General features: G+C 40.2%; 1 protein-coding gene across 2 annotated transcripts in view; it reads right to left on the bottom strand.

Annotated features, from left to right (window-relative positions):
• esrrga (estrogen-related receptor gamma a) overlaps positions 1–3,330 on the bottom strand; it is a 131,233-nt gene extending 127,903 nt beyond the window's left edge. Inside the window, exon 1 of one of the 2 annotated variants that reach the window (XM_086025856.1) lies at positions 3,196–3,330. The gene's annotated coding sequence lies outside the window, so the exon portion shown is untranslated. Of the gene's footprint in view, positions 1–1,087; positions 1,203–3,195 lie in introns of those variants that run through there. The other variant, XM_086025855.1, reaches the window with a different exon arrangement.
• Between the last annotated feature and the right edge of the window lie 19,963 nt (positions 3,331–23,293).

Below are 23,293 nucleotides of genomic sequence, written 5' to 3'. Positions count from 1 at the left end.
AAGTTGACTGACGTATTCTGACAGCTGAATACTAATCATGAGATCAACCTCTGGCTAAATCTACAGGATCTCACCGGGGCTTCTGGCTGGGAGAAGCATAAAAAGGATTAGCAGTAAATACAGCAGGCTTAAAGCGAACAGAGAGACACCAGTATACAGTCTCAACAACTTGAGACTAGAAGTTGAGAGTAGGAACCAATAGAGACATGAATGGCAATTAACGATGCAATTGAATAGAGAAAACGTTCCAAAACTCAGGACTGATTTTAACGCCAACCCATTCCAATGCTGCCAACTGTTTGTTCATTAAGCCAATCAATAACATTTTTGGAACACCTCAGTCGGTCAGTTTGTAGAGAGAAAAAAAATAAAGAATGCAAGGCAGCTATAAATTTGAGTATGAATATCAACTCACACCATCTAGAAGGCTTGGAGATTAAGTCATGTCAGGTGTTGTCGACTGTCATTTTACAGTCCAACCTTTAAACCGGGGGTTCCCAACGTCCAGGCACCCGGCTGATACTGAGCCGTCGGAGGGGCCAGAAAACACGTTGGGAACCATGGATAAATTAATACAAGCCTATTGGAGTGTCCATATAATTGTTTTTTTTTTGTTGTTGTTTTTTTAAAGTGGACATTTAAGTGTACTGCACACTTTAAGTAAGACCATCTTCTCCAGGTACACAGAAACAGGACTCAATTTGATAGGTAGTCCGCATTTTGCACGTTTGTTACAGTATATGCAGAGAAATACTTTGGAAGGATCTTATACGTTTAGCCCATTTCGTAGATGTCTACAGACATTATCATCATTATTGAGAACAATGAAACATTTCCTTTGATCTAGAATTTATTGACCTATCAGCCATAGTATGGGTTGCAATCTTTTGGGTCACCTTTTGTATTTTGAATATAGGTGGAAGCCGGACTAGCCGGAGAAAGCCCAGTCAAGGAAAACATGCAAACTGAAATGAACCTTAAATAACACAATCAATTGTATAACCAAGTGTCCACAATGGGCATCAGTTGGGGATTATTGAATACTGCGCAACTTTTGAATCTGCTACTCCAAATGGAAATCACTCACCCTCATGTTTCATCTGCCTTTCTCCATGTTGCAAGCTCTGTTCCATCCTTATTGCCCAACTTACTTGAATAACAGACACCCTGCACTTGAATCTGACTGATACTGGTTTCACAGATTGGCCGACAAAGCTCACAAACTAACCACTGACACGCTTTAAATTATTGAGCGTCCGACCTCAATTGGATGGCTGGAGCAGGCTAAAATACACTGTGCTTACACAGGCCACTACGTACTGCACAGTCAAAACATGCTTGCCCTGCAGACACAGCTTTATAAAGTCTAAAAATAAACGGTGGCCTGTCATCTCTGAAAGAGCATAGTAGAGTCACGATGCAAATTCATAAATACAATGAAACAATAATAGACCGATTGGACACCTGAATAAGCTTTTGCTGCCATGAAAGAAAACTGAAATACAGCCACAGACATGCTCTCTATGCACACAGTGCGCTATAATTTGAACTCTAAATATATTTGCTGAGTCTGTTGTACTCGTCCCGCCATGAATGATCAAACAAACTGGACACATGATTCCCACAAGGCCTCATATGACATGGTGCAACCTGGGGATTTCTGGGAGAGGGTGTGATGGCATCCGCACTCGCCGATGCATTCCCACTGGCCGGACATCAGAGTCCATGTGAAAGGAGAGAATGTTTCGTTTGCCTGCCAAATGTCATGATGTCAGCCATTTGGCACGCCGTGCAGTAATCTTCCTCTGTAATGACATATATCTCTTAAACGCTTTCAGAAATATGAGTAACACATTGGCTCTTATTCGACACGAGTGTTCACGAGTGTAACCCAACTGGTTCGACGGCATGCTGTGTGGATTATGTCTGATGACGGTTACAAATAGTTCAGTGGGACAAGTTGTCTCGCTAACCTCATCCGGTTCAGACACATCCATTTTACCACAAGCCAAATGGATTCTGCCTCTTGAAAGTGGGACACTTAACCATGGACCATATTTTTCATTTCCCATTATCCTGCTACATTAAAGTCAATCTGTAACTTTGACTAAATTCCCGGTGATTACAAAGGTCCCTGAATTAATGCACAACAGACAGATTAGAGTGCCGTTTCTACCTCAAAATGAACAATCAAAAGGTTTAAATGTGGCAGAAGACACAAAAAAGACAAAGCATAAAGTAACTTACAAATCAGAGTATGTTCTCACATGAATTTACTGGAGCTAGATTTCTTACAAAAGTTATTGCGATGGGGTTTAGTAGAAGAGTATGGTACTATTCATCATAAGCCTAATAGCATAAGTAGTTATTTTCAAATTGTCAATAAAATTACCAATATGCTTGCTAATAATTGAAAAGTTTTTTGTTTTTTTTTAAATTATATTTGTGTCGATTCGAAGTCATCCAAATCATAATAATCTGCAACGGCTGAATCGAGGCAACTGGACCTTTGCCGTTTGTTGAATTTGTTGTTTCTTTTCTCATTTTCTGAAAAAATGTTAAAAGATGACTTGGGAAAATATCTTATTAGGCTAATGTTATGTAAAGTATCATTATTAAACGTACCTTGTTATATAGCACTAAATACAGACGTGACTTTACTTCATTCATTAAAAAAAAGGTTTCTCAATTAAATAAATTGAGAATAACCGTCAAGGCAAATTGTTGCCATCATAAAACCATTTCTGACCTCATGTGAGGTCCGGTGATATCACACTGATTTCATAGATCAAGACAGTTACAAGTCAAAAGGTTTGTGTGACTTCGAGACAAACTGTACAACTTCAGGGACGTTTCACTTAAGACGTTCCAAGAGGAATTTCTCACCTTGAAAGTCTGCCATGTGTTTTTTTGCTACAGTCCTTGCAGTTGTTGCAAATGTAGTGCTTAACGTTCTGGAACATTTTCTACAAAACGATTGACTTTTGAATCTGTGGAGTATGGCCCTGTGTCCTTTTTGTCCACTTTTGTTCGTTTTAAATATGTCACAATCTTCAGCATCTCACGCTGGCAGAAATGATCAGCAGCCAAACACAGTATCACCAGTTTGGCAAGTCAGAGCACGACTAGTAAAACACACAAACACACACCCCTACGCACACATCCACACGTCTCACAGAGATGCATGTTACTCACTCAGTCCTCCGGCTCTCTTCAAAGAGTTGCGGCGCAGTTCTCAAGGACGCGGCTGTCTCCCATCTTTCGCCTCTCGTCACTCTGCCATAATTTGTCCCTCCCTCACTCTCATTTGCTTCTCAGCTACAGAACGCTGCCATCCTCCTCTCCTCTGCCGGTTAGCAGCTGAGAGGCAGTGCTCATTCTGTAACGCCATGGGGCAAGGCTTCGCTCTTTCCTCAAGTGTCTGGTAGTACGAGAAGAAGGAAGCGAGACACTGAGAGGGAGGGAGAAAAAGGAGGCGCTGGACAAACTGACCACATGGATGTGCCACTCCAGGACAGCAGCCTTCAGAAGCAAGCCGGACAAAGTCGATGCAAGGAAAAAAGCAAGTTGTAGAGGAGACGTTTTAGATAATAGTATACATCTGACAGAAAATACATTCATGGTCAAACTTGAGTGGGAAAGAAGCTTAAAGCGTAAGTCAACGCAAACATATTTTTTTTTCAAGAATATGTTCTATGCAAGCCCACTAGTTGAAACAGGGCATTCTGATAAATATTGCGTTTGTGGAATAAGTGTTAATCCACTCGTTTTTAGCCATCTCCGGGGGCGGCCATTACGTCTTCTGTTGACTGAAAATGACATCACAACTGCTCACAATGACCAATCACGGCTCAGATTCAGAGAACAGGTCAGCCGCGATTGATCGTTGTGAGCAGTTGTGATGTCATTTTCAGTCGACAGAAGACAAAATGGCTGCCCCCATAGATGGCTAAAAAGGAGTGCATTTTATTATTTAACTTATATTCCACAAACACAAAAATTAATCAGAATGTCGTGTTTCAACTAGTGGGCCTGGTGGGAACATATTCTTGAAAAAAATATGTTTGGGTTGACTTCCGCTTTAAGTGTTGTGCATATTATGGAATGACTTCAACCATGCATCACATGCTGTTAAGATTTGCTGTGAATTTGGGAAGTTCAGTCAAAACATGTATTTAACTAGAAAATAAAACACATGGAGGTCTCTTTTTGTTGGGTGATATGGCCAAAAAAGTGGAGCATAATTTACTTCATAACAATAACAATCAGTAATGGGATGTAATGCTGCAGCAGTATATGATTAAAGATGTATTCACACCAGAAAACTCTGCTTGTTTGGTCCGGACAAAAAGTGGACCTAATCTTTTTGTATGGTGCGATTCATATTCACACTGTACTTTTTGCAAGTGAAACTATGTTCTGTAAACACATTCCCACGTTTGATGATGGGTGCTCCCATTGGACAGAAATGACAAAGGTGTCACTGAAAGCACAAACCCGGAAATGGAGGATAACATTCCTACATGCTGCATTCTTGCACTACATATGTGTGCTTTTATAAGAGCTGCAAAATAAATTTGAGTGCCAAGAGCAGCTCATTCAATGCACATTTTGCAATCACCGCTCAACTGTTTTCTGAAGCTGAGCCATGATTGGTTGTTACCTGAGCAACGCTGATGCCATTTACAGTCGACAAAAGCCACAAAATGGCAACCCCCTGAGATGGACTAAAACGGGTGGACTTTATTGCTTAACTCATATTCCACAAATGCAATATTAATCAGAATGTCATGATAGTAAGGCTAGAGTCATAAGCCTAAGAATTTCTATATCATACAGTATGAAAACATATAGATGTAATTGATCGCGTTTGTATTAAGGATCTGTGGCTTTGCAGCAAAACTGCATTCAAGCATCCTTTAAGCACAGGGGTCAGCAACTTGTTGGAAACGTTGAAACCGAGAGCTATTTCTTGTGTACTGATTCTAAAGTGAAGAGCAACCAGGTTGACACAAGTCTGAAATGAAAATTGATGAGTTTAACTAATTTAACAAGGTAGAAAACAGCTGACTATAAACATACAAGACTATTTTGTTTAACTGTTTTTATATTTTCATCACTTGTGTACAACATTCCTAAGAAATCGCAGTGTTCCATTTTTTACTTGCCACCACCACTGACTCACTAAACTATTTTTAAAAGAGGCCAACGAGCCCACTGATGTGGTCCTAAGAGGTGATATGTTGCTTGTGGGCCCCATGTTGGTGTCCTCTGCAGTTTAGCACAATGTTGTAGCCTTCTTAGAAATGCTTTGTATACTTCTTTTGAATGTTTTTATATGCAGTTAATTACCTTACATTGCCTTGCTGTTGACAGGGGCAATGCAAATACGCTCGCCTTGCCACGGAGCCAAAGGGAAAACATGCTTATGCATTTATAAAGAAGCAACAATTGATTTGCTGTGGGAAATGCAACACATCAGCACTGGCTTATCACTCATGGGATCAATCAGCGTACTTTTACTTACAGAGACATCACCACTTTGAGTGTTTTTCTTCCCCTCACACATTGATAATACCGTTGACGTCCACATACAACTTAAATCAGTCTTTGCAAAGTAGACCTCGTAGCCACTGACCGGCCCTTGCAGTCTTTATGAAATTGAGTTATATTTATAATAAGAGTGATTTCATTTTGAAAGAAGTTCTTTTATTTTGATGTAGATATGTGTGGGCGGTAAAGGTGAGCAAGACGGTATGGCAAACGTAGCAACATAGCGACTTTTCCTCAAGTATTCCTTGAGTGAATACTTTACAAAAAAAAAGCAACTAGTGACAATGCCAAAAACAGTCCTCATGTCTGCAACATTCTTATTTCCGGCAGATTGGAAGGAGAGGCCCAGGGGCATTTTGTCTGATAATAATTTGAGAGTCCTGACTAGGCTAGGCTGCATTTGTGGAATATGAGTTGAGCAACAAAACGCACCCACTTTTAGTCATTTCAGGGGGCAGCCATTTTGTCACTTCTGTCGACTTAAAATGACATCACAGATGCTCAGGGCTCAGATAACGACCGCTTAGCTTCATAAAACAGGTCAGCCGTGATTGGTCGTTACCTGAGCCCTGAGCAACTGTGATGTCATTTTCAGTCGACAGAAGTGACAAATGGTCGCCCCCTGAGATGGCTCAAAAAAAAAGCGTGGATTTCGCTATATCCCATGAACGCAATATCCATCAGAATGTCCTATTTCAACTAGTGGGCCTGCATAGAACATATTCTTGAAAAAAATATGTTTAGGACACACCTTAAAGTAAACACAGCAAACCCCAAAAGTGTGTATTAAATGTTTAATTTACCATTCAAATTGTTGCTTGTCGAAGTTAAAGTAGTGTTTTATTCTTTTCACACTTTTACCTTTGTGTGACGGATGGTTCTTTCATTCGTTAAGTATGACAATGTGGCCGCAAATGTCCACGTGACAAAGTCGCTACTAAAGTGTAAAGGATAAAAGAGAAGCTCGCGGAGGAAAGAGGGTAAAAGTGATAGTGCGGAGCAGGTAAATATGGTGGAGGGCAAGGACAGGGGTGTAGGGTGTAACTCACTCCTGTCCCCATCACCCAGTCCTAATTTACCCGGAACAATCAATCACATGAGGAGGCAGACACTGATAGAGGACTACCGTGCAACAGGATCCATCACACACATCCACACGCGCACATACACCGGGAGACTGAGGGTTTGAATGCAACAGGATCTATCTACACACACACACTTTTTTTTGCTGACTTGAGGAAATAAAGTTTGCGGCTCATATCTGTAGCCTCCACGCTGACTTCTAGCAACTAGGCTGTACTGCGGACCAAAGTCACCTCCAGTCTGCGAGGTCCACAGCGCGAGGTCAGGGCCCACGGGAGATAGCGGGGATAGGAGGGTGCGCACAGAGAACTCAGCAGCGCAGTGCAAAATTAGAACAGAAGCAATGTCATTTTATCTTTCACGTTTTCCGGAAAAATAATGCAATAACATAAACATTGTACAGACAGCCAATGATAACAGTGAGGAAATGGAACCTGATTTAAGAATCATATTCATTTTGACACTCCAGCTCAACTTCCGCAGTGACTTATCAAAACAGTGACCAACACTGTGAATCTTCAACTTGTTTTATTATTTATGACTAATTTGACTTAAGACTAATTGAAGTAGTGCTTCATTTATCCAGTAAAACATCCCAAAGCACCTCTCTGTTTGTGTGTTGTGCCAGGGGACATCTCCATTATTTATTAGAAAAGGATGTCACATTTAATTTAAGCCCAGAACACTATTAATGAAAATGGAGCACAGGCAGGTTAGCAGACAAAATAAAAGACGTACATTCTCTTGGAGAGTTATTATTGCTTGTAAGTAAACAACTTTTACAGTAAAAGTCACACTTGGGTGGAAGCAGCCAGTGAATATTTGTTTTGAAATTCAATATAGGCTTAATATATTCCTTAATCAATTAATAAAGTACATCTACCTTGAATGTTACAAGGTTTTGATGTGACAGAGGTGTGTAATTCAAAGTCATGTTTACCTCAGCACTGTACGAGTCATTGAGGTTGTAAATTGATGTAAATCTTGCCTTAATTTTGCTACAGGTTTGCCAATCTCATGCCATTAAACGTATAGCCTGCATAGCACTTCCATTGATTAACAAAACGACAACAGCGTCAATGTGTCACAATGTGCACTTGAGGTCAGGGACTTATTGCCTAATTTCAACTCTTTCCCCTCCCTCGCGCTGTCTCGCGCTATCCGTTCGCCGATTCCACCCGCATCACTACATCCCCCCACCCCTCCCTCTGTCTAAATAGATATTGAAGTTTTTCTATTTAGGGCAGAAGCTGTTTAACTTCCTCGAGGTGGGACGTGAAAGGCAGGCAGAGGGCCATCCATCTCGCTATCCACCCCCTGACATCTTTAAACGCTATCGACACCAACGGCGAGCATTAACATGCAAAACTGCGCCGCGTGTTTGATTTGATTAGCTCATTGCACGCACTCTCGTACGTTGGCGACGGCATTTTGGCTGCGCTCAGGACTGTGCAGACATTTTCACAAAACAACTGTGATTGTCAAGTTTTAGGGTATGTGCTAGTAAAAACTGAAGTATACATATATACATATACATATATACATATATATATATTATATTATATTATATATGACATTGACATTATTGTCAAATTGACAACAATTTAGATCAACCAGAAAAAAAAGATCCAGATGTTTGCTGGGTCAGTCTCAGATGTACTGTAGAAGTGTCATCCAGGTCCATTTCTTCTACTACTCTTAAAAAGGTGTTGATGCTGCATGAGGTCTCTTTTCTTTCACCTTTTGTTTCGAACTGGACCAGACATGCGTTATTGTGTCAAATACTACACAAAGTCAACCCCACAAAACATCTAATGGCATGCAAATAAACGGCAAGGGATAATTCAAATGTACACAATAAATATTTCATGCTTCAGAATTTTTTATTGTCATGTTTGGGTGAGAATTTTTTTTCAGATCATATGCCTGTAACTTTAACATCATACTGGAGAACTTCCTTTCAGACTTTTGGTGTATCGCCATCACAAAACCTCCTCCTAAATCCTCCTGCCAATATGATGCAGTGCAAACTACATCCACAATCCAGTGATAATTAAAAAAATATATATTGTTACCTGAATACCTAAGGTGAACATGAATGTGATCGTGCAAGTGTACCTAATGTTGTGTCTTGTGAGTGTGTTTACACTGATCCAGAGTACGCATGGAAGCAGTGCACTGTAGACTTGTGCCAGCAGAGTACTGTATCTTTGCTGCCACCTAATGCAGCTCACACACACTCCGTCTCTTTTGTCTCCGGGTCAACCCTGAGACTTTTAAGGATGACGAGTGCTCTAGAACACTAGGTCGCAGGCCATTGTCAGACCGCTTGGGAAACCTCGGATTTTGTTTTGTGATATGCTAATTTAATCACTTTTGCCTACTGCTTCCTTTCTCTCATTCTATTTTGCCCCATCAATGTAATCACTTCTTGTGGATTCTCCAACACACACGGACGCTGTCAGTGGCCGCTTTAGCGCAACATCAACATCATCTTATTCTTTCACGCTAAGACTGCCCCCATGCAGGCATCGCTGACGCGCGCATATGCACACCCGCTCGCGCATGTTCCCAATGCTTTTCATTTTAGTGATGGTTCACGTTAATTATTATGAAAATTAAATCAAATGTAATCAACGGATTAATGCGAGCGATGAGATAATTCAGCGGCATGGTAATGAGATCAGGGTGGATCATCTATAAATCTCCAGCAAAACGCTTTGAATGAGGCAGGCTGGAAGCTCCTCAGCCCCACGAGATGGGATGTAAAGTCAAGTCACCCTCATGTCTCGCAAATTAATGCTTAGATCGCTTTCATGCTCTGACAGAAATATTTTGGGGACATATTTGCATCGCCGCAAGCCTGCTTAGTTCGATTACCTGCCTTTTAGGGCAAAATATGTTAATTGAACGCTTCAGATTTCATTGCAAAAAGCATACCTAATTGATTTGTTACAATTAAGACTTTGTTTTTGTGACAGATTATGATGATGGTGGTGCTTGGAGGACTACTTATTAAAGTTTCAAGTTTCAGAACCATGGCTCTATCCTATCCCTCTACTCTTTCCATGTTCTTCCTTTTATGCCAAAGCTTGTCTTTCCTTTCACTCAGATGGTTCTCCCCGTCTGTCCTCCTTAATCACAGAGTGTGGTGGAATTGATAACCTTCCATTACCATATGTTGCTCCGTGATTAATGTTCTCAGGTCATCCACGTTGTTTCTCATTCATAGCTCATGTCATGGCCCATAAACGAATACCTAAAAGAGATCCGCAAGATGATTCCCACTCCAAGAGGGCACAGCGAGTGCCGGGGCTCGGCATTAATCTTGAAGTCTTAAAGAGGGCTGTTAAGACTACTGTAAGGAAGTAAAAAGAAGACGCAAGAGAAGAGAAAGGGGTCTTCTTTCTTTGACACTGAATGAAATATTTAGTTCCATTTTGTCTGGCCGAGCAGGTGTCAGCGTTCTGCCAAATGGAGTTATTAAGGGCATAAATCTGAGGCAAGCGCTGATTTGTTGCATCCATCACGGCATGTTTATTAGCTACCTTCATTCTGTTATGAATCTGTTGATAACAAGTGACAAGTATTGTGCTAGAGAGGTACAAGCTCCCATCAAAACACTGCTGAGATATTTTCCGAAAAATTAAACACTTTTCGGAGGCAAGGAGTTGTTTTTAGAAATCCGGTTTGTAAGTAGCGACTAAAAGAAACTATATTTTAACCAACCTCTAACCTACGGTATAATGATGAGGTATTATGACGGCAACATAAAAAAATGCTTGTTCAGGGTCAAGGGCGTTTAGTTTGGGTTATTTTCGGCATTGCTCCGGTTATCAGCTGACAGCTGTCAGCACACTGAAACGCTCTCACCTCTTCCTCAGTGTCTGACAGGAAGTACAACAGTGAGCAAATAGCCCTCGCACTCAGTCAAACGCTTGCATGCCAAAATTGGACATCTTGCTAATGTCGCCTGGTAGATATGAAGTGTAAACAACAAGGTTCAACGCCATTCATTCAGGGACACGGGCTGACCTCAAAACAATTGCTCCATTTTTTCAATTACATACAGCTGTATATATACAGGTAGTTGATTCATATGTTCCTGGGTCATCATAAAACCATGAGTTTGTCTTTCTGGCCATTTTAAGTGACAATTTTAATATAAAGTACATACATACTCTTAAAAAGAAGACCAACAAGCATTTAACATCAGTGAGCAATGTTGAAGACGTGATGCAAAGGTGATTTGCATACCTCACATAGCTTTATTCATCCATTTTCGATACCGCTTATCCTTACTGGGGTCTTGGGTAAGTTGGAGCCCAGCCCAGCAGACTTTTAACGAGGGCAGGGGTACATCTTGAACTGGTTGCCAGTAAATCTTAAAGCACAGACACAAAGCCCTTCAAAATCACATTCACACCTAATTAAGTCAGAGTCTTCTGTGAACTTGAGGCCGCATTCGAACGCCCCAACTTCAGAACTCTGAGGCGGTTGTAATAACCACTCAACAACCATGATGCCCATACCACTTTGTAACATTCTTAAAAAAAGAAATAAATAAGTTAAGCCCTTACATGCACAAATTATGATTTGACGATATGATTTACAATATAATGATTTGTTTAAGATTAATTAATATACACATAGGCGAAAGCAGCTTTTAAACAGCTGTCCACTGTAGTGACCACTGTCCTTGAAAGGGTTTAACCACTTTAAATACTGGCATGTTTATGATGTGAAAAAAAAAAAAAAAAAAATCCAGTTGTCACATAAATGCACATAACGTTTTATAATTGATACTTGCGTGGATGAATTGCATCCATATGTTTTAGGACTGTGGAAGGAACTGTTCTAGCACGGGGAAAAAATGCAAAACAAATTCCACTCAGAAAGACCAACCAGCACAAGACCGAACGTGAAGCCTCCTAGCTGTGAAGTCATAGGGCTTAACACTGGACCATTCCAGAATTCCTTTCCGTAGTATTGATGATTGTTCTTTTTCTGTCAACAAAATCATACTGTAATGTTTTATATCATATTGTATTGGTCTACAACAGGGGTGTCCAAGTCCGGTCCTCAAGAGCCCCTATGTAGCCTGTTTGAGGTGTGATCCTTGATGATCAGCTCAACAGCAAGGTTAGCAAAAGCCTGATAACGAATGAATCTGGTGTGTTGCCGTAGGGATACACGTAAAACAGATTGGATAGGGGCTCTTGAGGACCGGACTTGGGCACCCCTGGTCTACAATGATAAATAAACAAAAACACAAAGCACTGTCCAGCTTGTTGTCTTGTAATCATCTTATTGGCTGTCTTCTCAGCTAATAAGTAAAGACATGCACAATTGCACACTATCACTGAATTGTGAATGCATAATTGAAAAGGCCATATTTGATGTTGTCGCTCATATGCTTACAAATGTAGGTCAAATATGTAAACTTGGAATTTGTGAAGTTAAAGATGTGAATAAGGGAGTGTTGTGAAAATAACGTACTGATTTATGAGCAGAAAATGTGTATCATTGTTTCTTTATAGATGCATTTTATGTTGGTTATTTAAAAAGTTATAGGTTTGAAAAGTAGTGTCATAGTGATGTACAACAATTTACTTGAGTTAATATCATTTTCCATGTATTTCAATGAGTGCCCTGTTTAAAAACGAAAAGCCTGGGTGGTTTATATGCTTATCATTTACGCATTTTTAAACGATGTGTGCTTTGTTGTGTTTCATTAACTTTACCGAAATTCGATGACAAATTACATTCCAGTTTTAATTTTAAGTGAGTGTGCATATTTCCCAACAGGCCGTCTTTCCACTGCGGTTTCCCGGAGGACTTAAGTCGACTTCAATCACCAAAGACAATTGAGGTCTAATTAAGCCACTTCTAATTTAAATGTCGGTCTGGAAATTATAATAATATTAGCCTTTACTTACAACGGGCCTACTATGAGACGTGACGCGGAGTGGGTGACTGATGAGACGAGCAGCGAGAGAACACAACAAAGACTCGAGTGGGAAAGTGCGTCCACTGACGAAAAACAGCGACTGCGACGAGGCAAGAATGAGAGGGAGGGAATATGAGAGAGACAGTCAAGTGTGCATAACAATGCGCGTCTATATTTAAATGGTGCAATCGAGCGGCTTGTTGAAACAGAAGCGTTTGACTGGACTGGATGTGCCAGTGAAGGGCCGTGCATACATTATTGTGGAGTTGAGATCATTTGTCGACAATTAGCCAGAACAGGCTACGGTGAGGGGCTGATTAGCATGTTGGTGCCAGCGCACCACAGGAATAGAGACGCTGGGGCTTTGAAACCGACATGAATTCAACATCGCACACACGAGCGTACGTTCTTTACCGCCTTCATTTGCTCACTGGATGTTTTAATATTTATGCAGAGGGGAAATATGAATATGGATGTGCAAGCAACCGACTTGTTTCTGTGTCGATAACAAGAGGAAAAATGAGACCCAATGAACACAATCCCAGGGGGAAAGAAATCGTGGGCACTTTTAGTTAAATTTCTTGGGGGGGGGTTTCAGTTGGGAAAAGCAAACACGTCAGAGACCAAAGGTTTTTTTTAATATGTCCGACATTGTTTTTGGTTCCACAGAGATTATTTTAATGTGTTGTCTTGTTTTATTCAGATCACATGGTGAAAATCTCTGTCTAGGTGTATTTTATTTAAACTGACATTAGGGAGGCAAAAGCTGAAATACTGGTAAAAATGACAGGTCTGTGTAGTTATTACACTCCGAATATTATGCACTTCTTTAAAGAAGACGGAATTATTACTTTTTTTTACCCGACGTGAAAACGACTGCCACACTTTCCATGCTGCACACTCTTTATATCAAACGTGATCGATGCAAATGATCCTTGAACGTCATCCAATGACTTGAGTCCAAGAGTCATGGGGGAGGAAGCCATAAATTAACCTTTGTGTTGCCAAGTGCTCAGTTGTAGCAGAAGGTGGGAAATTGCGTGAGGATGGATGATCAGTGTGTACAAGTCATCTGCTAAGAAGGCTTATGACGGAGAACATGAGGAAGACATAAATATGTGCTATACATTGCAGACACATACTGAACAGAGTGGCACTTAAACAAAATAGTCATGTATACCATACTTTTGAGTACACAATTAAAAGCAAATTTTCGGTCAAAATGACACCACCTTTGTAACAGTGAACTGAATAAAATGAACTGTTCTGATTCGTGCAGAATAATACTGCCCTTAGGAGTGGTGCCATAGCACAAACAGCATGGCTGTACTGTAGGCTTATGTCAGTTTTAGTCTTTATTCAGACCAGTGATTCCCAACCACTGTGCCATGAGAGATCAGCAGTTGTGCCACCGGAATTTGTCCAATTTCAACTGATTGGTCAAACAGTATTTGTCTTCATCTTTGTATGGGAGCGACCTCCAGTCACAGGCTATTCTACTGCCCACACTGCTCTTGTTACAAATAATGCTCAATTTACGTTATTTAAGTTAATCTTTTAAGGAGAGGGACGCCGTTCAAAACGTCTTGGTAATATTGGTGGATCAGATTTGAGAACCCTCGGAATTTTGGCCCGCATGGGTTGATTTTTTTTTTTTTTACAGTGAAGGGGTTCCCCGAGAAGCAGACGAAATGTAAAGGTTGAGGTGATATGTTGAAAAATGACTAAGTAATACTGTTTTTGGATCAGATTTTTTAAAGGCAAAATTATGCAAAAAGTTCCCCAAAAAGGCCTACAATATTTTCTGACACAAAAACTCAATTTCTCCGGAACCCATCCTTAGATTTTCAAATTTTTGGGTGCGTTGTACTTGAGTTGAAGTGGCCATTCCAACCAGACTCATCAATTTGTCAGAGAATTATTTTTGGGAAGTCTTGTTTGTCCATGTCACTCAGTGTGCGTCAGCATGACCAATTTTGATTTTCTTTTTTAACCCGATCTATTTATGTACTCATTCACATTACCGCAACAACTGCGACTTCTAATGTGAACAGAACAAGTCTGTGATGTGACATGCATGCGCACAAGTGACACGCACAAAAGATGACATCTCATGGCACAGTGCTTACAGAAGTAAATATGGTCCCAAGTGCAATAAATGAACCACTTACATGACTGAATTACTACTATCACTACAACTTCATGTTTTACGTGGGATTAAATTCAAGTCAAAAATGAATTTAACACTGTTACGCTAAACACCTTTGCAGATTCACGGACGATTGTCAGCTTTCGAGCAAGTACTTTCTCCCGCCCGCGCGCATACTTGGCTTTTGATGACGTAAGTGTCGGATGTGTATGCAGACTCATCGTTTGCATATCCAATTTATATCCACATGCGAAAGAGGCATGGGTTGTATTTGAAAAAAATCTGAATTGTACTGATCACACTGAATGAAAAAATTTGCAAGTCGCATATAGGCTAAAAAACAGTTTTGAAATTGAGTTGCAGTGCAAACAACAAAGCCTAACTGGACACGATTGTTAATGATCAATTAATCGAGTCTGTGATTTTCATGATCAACCCTAGTCTTTGAATTCATTTTGTTCATGATATGCAGGTTTAGATAAAATGTCAAAAACAAAATACAGCAAAACATCCTACGGCATTCATTCCAAAAGCTCCAACATGCAATTAATCACTGGCAATGTGACAGCAAACCTTTGGAGGAAAACAATCACAGCATGCATCTCTTCACCTTTTCTCGCTTCTCTTTGGACAGCAGGCGGCGTTTGAAGCCTTATCGTAGGCATGGCTGTTTCATATCCGCCAGACATACGGGTTTAATATCGGAGCAAAAGGTAGCATCTGAATAATTACGAGGGCGCCAAGCTGCGAACGCAAATTACTGCTCCACGGCAACAGATGTGTATAGCACATGCACACAGTCACATTCGCAGAGAGGGCTACGCAAATATGACACGCATACAAGCAAACACATCAGGCACATACAGTATACTCTATTCTGATGGAAATTATTCAATTAAAGTGGAAATAAATACTTATTCTGTAAATATCCACCGTTTCAGCCTCCATCGAAGAACGACAACATGTTGGTCGTAATGTTACTTTTCATCGTAACATCTTTTCCAGTTCCGTTTGTTAAAATTTGTCCGCCTTCCAGCGTCAGTCACTTTGCTGTTGGCGATATGTTGGATTAACTGCTAACCTGGACGAATTATACTGGTCACTGCCGTTGTAGGTTTCTTACTGTATATTGTAGGTTAATGCTGTTGTGATGCAGCTGTATTTTGTTGTGTCACAGTAGAATATAAGTGCACACCGTATTTTTCAACAATGTATTTGCTTAAAAATCTATTATTTCTGCTCCACTTTACAATTATGTGCTACTTTGTCATTCACATAAAATGTCCCAAAAACATAAGGTTGCGAAGTGGCAAAATATGAAAACGTCACGGTTTATGACTACTTTTTCAAGGCACTGCAAAAATGAGTTTTCTGCAGGCGTTGCACTTTTTATCTGCAAAAAAAACTTGAAAGTGTTTGCTTAATTTCCAGAGAGGCATGTTTGTATACAACTATTAAAAAATGCTTACTGGTAAAAGTGAGTGTGCAGGAAAACCAACTTTAAGGCTTAAGTACTATGTCGACAGTCAGACAGGAAACATTTACGACTCCTAACTAGCAGTAAAACACTGGATGTGTCTTTCAAAACAACACGGGCAGCACCCTGTGTTTGTGTGTCACCCGCATGCTGGTGCCCTTAATCAGGCTGACAGACAGACAATACAATACTCCCCGCCATTTACCTAAAAGGCTGCTCAGTCATCTGTCAGCTCTTTCTCTGTATGCCTCACATAGTGATGCTTTCATTCCCTCTTTCTCATTCGCTGAGTGTCAATTAATCTTTCTCCATCCATACTGCTCGTGCTCCTCCTCTCTCTCGGTCTCGCTCGCTCTCGCACACATCCAGTAGTGATGTCTCCCGCCCCGCGTTCAGTGTGCTCTTGCCAGCGTAGTTACGCTGATGGCTCGACAGACAGGCCTTTAGGGTGACGCCTGTTTGCCTTGTGTTTTATGGCGTCAGTATTGTGAAGAAGGCATTAAGCATCTGTCGCCGTCATTAGCCGGCCAACACACTCTGTCTGCTATGAGGTCCGGATGAATGACTGGAGGGAAATCCGAATGCTTACATTCTATTATTTGCTTCTCTTGAGCGTTTAATTACATTTTGGAATAAGCGCAGCCAGTTCCTGTCTCCAATTTGTAATGCAAACGATTGGGTCCATGCACCCCACTGTCTCAAAAAGCCACGACCTACTATCCTCCTATACGCCATAAGGAAGTAAGAGTCTAACAAACAAAACCTGTTTGTCCTTTTGGTTGGTGGTTATGATTATTTTTTTTGTTATATCTGGTCAATACAACTATGCTATGAAATGTATGGCGCGTAAAACCTTTTTTACCATGTTTAAAATACGGATACTGTGGTTCCTTAATTTACAAGTTGAATTTGTTATGTGCCCAAGCTTATAACTCAATTTACTGGTACATTAAAAAAAAAAAAATCCTGATTGTAACATAACGCATTTCATCCAATTTCAGCCACACAAATACCACTACAGCTTTTGGTTTCTAATAAAGGAAAATAGCAGTTAATGGATAACGTTGCGCAACATGATAAAAATGAATGTAATGAAATGTTAAGGGTTTATGAAATATAATTATTCTACATATTGAAGTAACCCAATGAGTGCTATCAGGGTTTGGAGTCCGGTTGTGTGAGTTGTGGTCGGCAGCAGCTCCTTGCAAGAGTTTTCATTTGTTATCTGTGTGCTTGACTGTCTGTTCCATTCAATAAATGTTTGAAAGTGCATCGGTTAATGTGGGCCCACAAACACGGGCAAAACAGTTCTGTAATTACTATGTTTTCTTAATTTGACTCGAATCTAAATCTCTAAAAAAAAAAAAAATCGAACTTGAAAAATTTGTAAGTTGGAGTACTCACAAGGCAGTAGGACTGGGAAAAAATATTGTATCGCGATGTATAGTGATACTTTTTATGCCGATGCCAAGGATCGATACGTTGATGAAGTATCGATACTTTCGATACGTTATGTTATGTTATGTTTTGCATGTTCTACAACATACTTTTGGAACATTTGATGTCCCTAAAGTTGAGCTTTGTGAATGGAGTTTGAGCTTTGTGAATGGAGTTTTATTTATTGTATCAGGAACAGTTACTGGAACAGTTCATGGACTTTTCAATCGTGACACTTGAATAAATGTCAAATGGAACTGAAGTTAAAACTTTGGAAACACATGCCTCAGGTTTTTGTAAATATATATTTTTATAATATTTAAGTGGGCGGCACGGTGTTCGATTGGTTAGCACGTCCGCCTCACAGTTCAGAGGTCGTGGGTTCGATCCCGGCTCCGGCCTCCCTGTGTGGAGTTTGCATGTTCTCCCCGTGCCAGCGTTGGTTTTCTCCGGGTACTCCGGTTTCCTCCCACATTCCAAAAACATGCATGGTAAGTTGATTGGACTGTCTAAAATTGCCCCTAGGTGTGATTGTGAGTGCGGATGTTTGTTTGTCTCTGTGTGTCCTGCCATTGGCTGGCAACCAATTCGGGGTGTCCCCCGCCTGCTGCCCGAAGACAGCTGAGATAGGCCCCGCGACCCTTGTGAGGATAAGCGGTATCGATAATGGATAATATTCAAGTATCTCAATACGTATGGGATCGCAACCCAAGTATCGGGATCTATATCGGATTGGGACAAAAGTATATCATCCTAGCCCTACAAGTGAAGGTACCAAAGTATCTGTCATTTGAGATCAGATCTGTTTGTTTTGTTTGGCTAGGCTTGTATATTATTGCTCTTGTTTCCTTACAGTCAGATTTGTAATATTGTTTTTCAGATCTTAGCACACACTGCAGTTGTTTAGTTAATTAAAACTGAGAAAGTGTTTTTTTTAACACAACAGTATGGTTACAAGTCTAGAGCTGCCTTTATACTGAGTGAAAACATGGTAAGTCTATTATGTTTACACTGAGTGTCACCAGGCCCCCATAAGAATGCTATCTAACCCTTTAACTTTTGACATTATTTTGTAACTTTGCAGCCTAAATGCAAAATGGAGGAAATTTCAATTCTGCATCGCTGACACAAATCCCAAATGTCAAGGTGACTGGTTTATTTAAGACGCCTCTCCAAGGCAGAGGTGCAGCTCCTTACAGTAAGTACATGCAGCTGTCCACTCACATGTTCTTGTAGATCCGTCTCGGCACAAGTGTGCCTAATGCAACGCCCCAAGCCAAGCTCCCACTGGGACATGACGCTCAGACAGACTTATTCAACAACACAAATAAAAATCAATAAACAATCTGAAGTTTTTGCCCTTAACACTGCTTCTTACTTTAAGCTGTGTTTTTTTTTTCCAATGAATACATAACATGGATGGACCTCAACGGTGACGACAGGCCCTGTCCCTGGTACAGATTACATAGTGGGGGAGAAAGTGGCTTTGTGTTAGTCGAGCGATGACATACACTTTCATAAGCTCCCTGTCATGCCTGGTAGTCAAATGAAGACACTCTATCACTCCTCTGTGTGTCTGATAAGGCAAGGCACTCTATTGTGTCAGTATATTTAATGTAGCAGCTTGTCAATCAACAGTAATGTAAAGTAACTTTCATCAATTAGACGGAGCACTAGCTTGTTTCAACCTGTCAGGTACACAAACAAGTACTATTTTTTTTACCACGTCAAGACAATATCCAACATAATCGCATGTACTTGGTACAATTATTGATTAATTGATCATTAAGAACAATCTAATGATTGTGTGCAATTGAGTGCTGATTAACTGAGTAAAGCAACTGAGGCAAAATGAAGTTGATCCAGTATCCACGCACTGCAATACTGGCAATGAAAAAGGAGCTCAGAATACTCAGCAAGGGACTCTTCCATCCAATTGATTTTTAAAAAAACAACACTATAAGTAATAAAATAAGTATAATAAGATAAGTAATCAACCGTCAAATGAAAGTGGTTACATTGTGAGTTGTAGGAAATTTCCCATCAAACCTGTGTTCCATTATATAAAAAAATGACAAGGATAAAAAGGCATATAAAAATAGAATTATATAATTATATATAATTTTGCTATATATATATATATATATATATATATATATATATATATATATATATATATATATATATATATATATATAAAATGAAACGACACAAATTCCTATTATATGAACTGCACACCACTCCAAAATTTGAAATGATGTTTTGTTAGGAAAAGGATGTGCACTGCGCTCTTTTTTTAACAGCCAATTTATTTGCACATTTTCAGCCTGCGGTGTGTGTGTTTGTGAGTGTAATTGTGCATGTGGAGCTCTATACTGTATGTGTTTGTAAGGGGCTACTTTGCCAAGAGTGCTAATTAGAGGTCAGTTCAGGACAGATTCTGGTCTCCCCTTTTGATTCCACTACCAGGTTACCGGAAGGCTACCATGTGTGCGTGCTTGTGTGTGTATGTGAGAACGAGAGCCTCAAAGCCCTCATGTGGCAGAAAGAGGTGAGGGCTGGTGGGTCTTCGGGCCACGACAGTCAGCAAGTCAACCCAGGGAGGGCCTTATCATGGGTTTAGGCCTCTGGCTGGCCTGCCTCTCTGGGAAGCATCTATGAATTTCTGTATGTACGCCCTACAGGTTGTGAGGTCTTTAAGGCCTGTGTCACATCAAATATTGGCATGCAGTCTTGTTTGTTTTCCCCCTATTAGATTGTCCTATCACTTGTGTCTTCACAGGGGCCCCCTACATGCTCGGCGCCCCCAGAAAGTCTTCACATTTTTCTCCCCAGATCAACGCCCCTTTCGTCTCAGGGGGACCGAACCATTTCCCTGCTATGCTCATTTCTGGGTGCACTGTCGCCGGGTATAATTCCACTTAGATTTCAATGAAGCCAACACAATGAAGAGACACTGTGACCAGAAGACGCCACGTATTGGAAAATAACCAAGCAGAGGAAAGCTGTTTTCCATATCAGGTTAAGGAGAAAGGAGACCCAACCCAAGTAAAGCTGATCTACATATTGAATACGGATTTTTTGAATATGAAAACAGATTATTCAAAATCAAAGTTATTTCTGACCAATAAAAATAGCTTGGGAAATGGGCATCTTGCTCATTTTTAAGACAAATTATTTTGTAAACCCAATAAAAGGATAAAAAACAAAAATAATAAGAGGGGACCTTTGCGAACCACTGATCTCGATAATCCTCTCATCTAAATTTTGGAATTAAATTGGCATGGTAATTAGAAGATTTACTCCAGTATGGTGATAATGCTGTTGTTTCTCTATTGATAGGTGAGTTACATGAGTATTGAATCTCACTCGAAACTACTATTGGTAGTACAATATCCAATCAGTTTAGGCAGATGGTCACCCCACTGCCAAAAGGGAAATTTTCCCATCCCATGACAATGGTTGCGAAGTACAAGAGATATGTTTCCTCATATCCAATGACAACCAATATGGCATAGTACTTACCACAATAGCAGTAATCCCCTATCACCTCCTCTAAAACCATTCTATCTTCTCACCTTATACAATGGGAAATGGCTGTGTTGTTTTACAAAATATTTTAAATCAGTGATCAGTAACAATGTTTGAACAAAAATCATTATAACAAAAAGGGCCGAGAAGAAGGTCTGCATGAAACATTAAAGTTGAAGAACAGTCGAGTATAATGTTTGATATTACATTCAAGTAATAAAGTCATGTCAGAAACTGTCTGCAAACAATGCAGTGCATACCAGATACAGATACTTTGTGCTTGAAAAGTTGGGAACGATGGTATTTTGGTGTGAGTGCCCTGTGTGTGTGTGCATGTCTACGTTTTCAGACATCTATCTTCACTCTGTGTCCATCAAGGGAAACCCAGCCCGCCTCAGCCATACCAGCTACCGGATGGAAGAGAGACCAAACACAAACTAGATGACAACAGATACCCACCTTACTTTTAGAAAGAGGGAGATAGTGGGAAAATAACAGACAGAGGACAGGCAGCTGGGAGGTCAAGAGACTCGAAAGGGAACCATCAGGACAGAGAAGAAGGGGAAAGTGAGAGTGAGAGAAGGAGGCTCTCGTAGAATGGAAAAACTTGCACATAATAGACTCGAGCGATATGATACAACCACAAGAGTGGTGCACTGTTACACTGGCAATTTATGGAGTGTAACTGAGATATTAATTGTGACACTCAGTGCCACACACTTAAATGCTGGTGTGAAAATAAATGAATGCTATCCAACAACCGCATGCACATACACTGTGCATAAAGAAGAGGATTCTAGGACACCCCCTCCTTCGCCATCCAAAAAAAAAAAAAAAAAAAACATGACACGCTTGTTCATAAGGGATTGTTTTCTGGTATTTAGCTCAATCAAGCCAGATGTGAGTTCCGTTTAGATTGCATAAAGCCCTGCAGTGACACAACTGAATAAGCAGTCAAAATACTAATTTACAGTTTGTCTTAATGAGACTTGTGCAACTGCTGAAAGATTTTTAGACTCACTCTTGAAATGCAAGCTACTCCAGCTGTCTCAGGTTTGAAGGGTGCCTTGTCCAGATTGTATGTTTCAACTACTTCCACAAATGTCCAATAGGATTTCAGTCAGGGCTTATAGAGTAGAAAACCAATTCAGAATAGTCTGACGTTTTATTCTGAGCCATTGTTGGGTGTTTGAAACCAAGAGAACAAGCATTCCTGAAAATTCCGGGCAACAAATTTCACTCCAGAATGTCTTGATAATCATCAAGAGAGATATCATTGTACCCTGCACGAATTCAAGACACCCCATTCCAGATGCACCAAAGCAGCCCGTGATCATAACTGGTCTTTTCTGTTTCACAGTTGGAGAGAATTTAACCAACAATTCGGCATACCTGTGGACGACTAACAACCACTTCTCCCTCCCTTGCATTTACCGTATTTTCAGGACTATAAGTCACGTTTTTTTTCAGTTTGGCCGGGGGTGCGACTTATACTCTGGAGCGATTTATGTGTGAAATTATTAAGACATTATTACTGTCATGGCTTGTTCGTGTTGCCTTGTATTTATGATGTTTTGCCTCCTCCTGCAGGCGCTTTATTGCTAAAGCGCCTGTAGAGGGAGACAAAATTACAAGTCAGCAGTAACAAGCCATGACAATTACCTATGTATCATTTCAAATTTTATTGTAACCCACATAAAGTAACATAAGATGAATCCTATAAGCTATTAAAATGCATGAATAATTTAAACGTTTAAAATATGTTTTGTTAAATAAGTCATTAAAATTGTATGATAAAAAGACAATTTGACTGCTAAGGCCTTGCTAGTCGAGGAAGCTAGCTTATCCAAACAGCTAAAAATTCACAAAAACTCGGTCGGGAATAAATAAAAGACTTATTTAATCGATCGACAACCGTTTTGGTGAGTTTAAAGTTATCTTATTGTAACTTTCTTGTATGCTACATGTGTGAGTGTTAGCTAAATGTTACCATCGTAGCTCGGTGGATATAATGTGTATCAAGCGCACAATTTCTTCCAAAAATGTGACTTGTACTCCAGTGCGACTTATATATGTTTTTTTTCTTCTGTATTATGCATTTCATGGCTGGTGC

Source organism: Filicampus tigris, chromosome 3 (genome assembly GCF_054856515.1).
Source record: "Filicampus tigris isolate MCC_2025a chromosome 3, RoL_Ftig_1.0, whole genome shotgun sequence".
NCBI classification, from domain to species: Eukaryota; Metazoa; Chordata; class Actinopteri; order Syngnathiformes; family Syngnathidae; genus Filicampus; species Filicampus tigris.
The sequence above is the reverse complement of the archived record's forward strand: the minus strand, read 5'-3'. Positions and strand labels throughout refer to the sequence as shown.